Source organism: Engraulis encrasicolus, chromosome 10 (assembly GCF_034702125.1).
Source record: "Engraulis encrasicolus isolate BLACKSEA-1 chromosome 10, IST_EnEncr_1.0, whole genome shotgun sequence".
Classification (NCBI taxonomy): Eukaryota; Metazoa; Chordata; class Actinopteri; order Clupeiformes; family Engraulidae; genus Engraulis; species Engraulis encrasicolus.
In genome coordinates this window covers 41251782-41254419 of record NC_085866.1, presented here as the reverse complement: position 1 = coordinate 41254419, position 2638 = coordinate 41251782, and the positions used below count along the sequence as shown (strand labels likewise).

Genomic DNA, 2638 nt, shown 5'->3' with positions numbered 1-2638 from the left:
GCGTTGCCCTGGTAACAACTGTAAACAAAAGGCTGCGGTTAACTGCTCCGCTCCCTGACAGGATTTTTCATTCATTCGTGCCAATGAAACAGGAGGCCTCGATTCGTGCAGAAGATAAGGTACGTAACTGGGATATAAAAATATATATGTAGGAAAACTATTTAACCTCATAGACTAACCTTGTATACGGTACATTCTAACAATATATTTCTAAAGTTTTGAGTCATTCCCGTTCATTTGAAGCGTAATTTCCCCCTTACTGTGGCTAGTTTGGATGAGATGACTTGACCCTAGCTAGCATAACATAAATGGCAGCTAGCTCTACACTATTTCGGGCATTCGTTAACAATCAGTGTTCAGATAACTAGCGCAAACGTGCCGAGATATCTTGTTTAATATATAAAAAAACGCTTGTGTTGTGCCATGGCTTATACGGTGATGACGTTTGAGATTGTAAATTTACGGGCCACTCGTAAGGCCCATAGATGTGTCTATGGTAAGGCCGACCTGACGAGATAGCTGCCTACTGAGGTTTGATTGGATATGGACATTGTTTATTTCAGAAGGAAAATGTTTGGAGTGGAATTGTTTGGAAGACAATCTTGGGACAATTTTGCTCTTTGGGTCTATTGTGGCCAACCATGCCAGCTATCGTAGGGTGCTCTGGGAACCTTCTTAGATCTGTTTACTGTATGTACACTTACTGAAATGAGCATTTTGTTTACATAAAATCCCTTGTCATTTCACCACTAGGTTTGAAACCCAGACAGCACGAAGCATCTTGCCGACGTCAAAATCAGATCAACAGACAGGGACATCAGCCTTCTCTTGGGAATAGGCCAGATATGCCATAACAAGAAATGGTAAGTCTATCACTATATAAGATCCATAACAAAATACTCCTAGTTAAATCTTAAAATGTGGCCTGGTGGCATTATTGCGTGAATGCTTATGTTGCACACTTAATGAATAAGGTCCTCAAGTGTGTAGAGTTTCGCTGAGTTCGTTGTTTATTTACATTTTCCTCAGCATAACTGTACAGCTGACACCGCTGCCTTCTGTATCATAACAAAGCCTGTCACTTCCACGTTTCGTTCTTCTTATGTGACCGAAGTCACTGGCTACTGCACCAGGGAGGGCTTCTGCACTCATTGCTGGTCCTATGATGCCATCTATTGGCGAAAACGTGCAACAGCATAATTAAACTAAAAGACAACTTCTGACAGGACAACAAAAAGACAGGGAGTGAGAATAAGGGAATAACAAAAAGACAAAAATGGGGGGTCCACTACACTTGCATACCTGATTGTGATGCTGTCACTCATTTTCTAGTCTATATCTTGGACTGAAAAAGGATTATATTATTGTGTATTCAGGTGTTTTGCCCCTGCAGTTGTGAAGAGGATGCTGTGGAGGTGGCAGCATGAACGTGTCACACAGACATTGGCTAAACTACTCGGTAGGTATAACGAAATAAAAGAAACCACCCCCTCAACCCTGTTTATGCTGCACTGTACCTATTATAACCAGTTTTTATATAGACCATTATTTGAAATACTATGAGAGCCTTTCTGTTAGGATACTGTAAGCTTACAGCAGGGATGGGCAACTGGAGGCTCGGGCGCCAAATGCAGCCCAACTTCTCACTTTTTAAAAAAAAAGAAAAAGGACAGTTTTTAACCCCCTATAAATCAATAGTGTAAGCATTCAGGTATAAATAAAGAAAAAGTGAAGTATCCTTTTGTAAATTCTCTCAAGTGCGTGGTGATGTGGCCCACCGATTGTGGTAATTAAAAATGTTGGCCCACCTTACAATGAAAGTTGCCCACCCCTGCTGTACAGCCTACATCACTTGTACATGTCCTTACCAAATAGGACACTAGCTAGCTAAATGTAACTAATATGGCATTGTGAAAGTTGTATGCCTAAATGTAAACCATAATATTAAATTGTGATGGACAGAATTCAACTAAACCAACATATTACATTGTGAATGTAGTTGCACAGTGATACTGAGACCCGACTTATTCCTGTCTTTATTTGCCAGGCTTCTACACTTGCCCTCAGAGTTCACATATGGTGAAGAGCACAGGTGTCCAGTCAGGTTCAGACTGATGCTGGTAACAAGAGGAAAAACATGCTAATTGGTAAGTGAGATCCCTGCTCAACAAAAATCCACACAGCACAACAAGTAAGCCTAGTTTGTGGTATCAAATGTAAAATGGAAGTTTCATCAAAACGTTGTAGAAACACATCTGAATAAATTGCAGGCCATCAAAGTTGTGAATGGGCAGGGAAAACACAACAGTAGGCTTATGAATTACTTTGACTCAGCACAGCACACAGCAGATGCGATGCTACCATTCCTTGGGAATATGACACAGAGGTCTACTATTATATATAGAATATGATGGATCACAGACCCGACTCAGAACTGAATTCATTTCAGCTGGCGGCTAACTGGTCTCATAGTAGTCCCATGTTAACTGCTAGCTCGGAGGTAAAATTTGCACTGCCGTCTCAGAGAACGGTTGAAAGTACAGGAGAAAGGTAAAAGACAGTTATTTAACTCAAGGGGATGTGTAATATGAAGCTTATTTTAAAAATGGGACAGTATCACTTTTAAATGGTCAATGGC

General features: G+C 40.7%; 1 long non-coding RNA gene across 1 annotated transcript; it reads left to right on the top strand.

Moving 5' to 3' along the window:
• On the top strand, nt 1-2135 carry LOC134456248 (uncharacterized). Its single transcript, XR_010036280.1, has 4 exons — nt 1-119; nt 754-863; nt 1377-1459; nt 2048-2135. It is a non-coding gene; the product is annotated as an uncharacterized LOC134456248 (long non-coding RNA).
• The last annotated feature ends 503 nt before the right edge of the window (nt 2136-2638 follow it).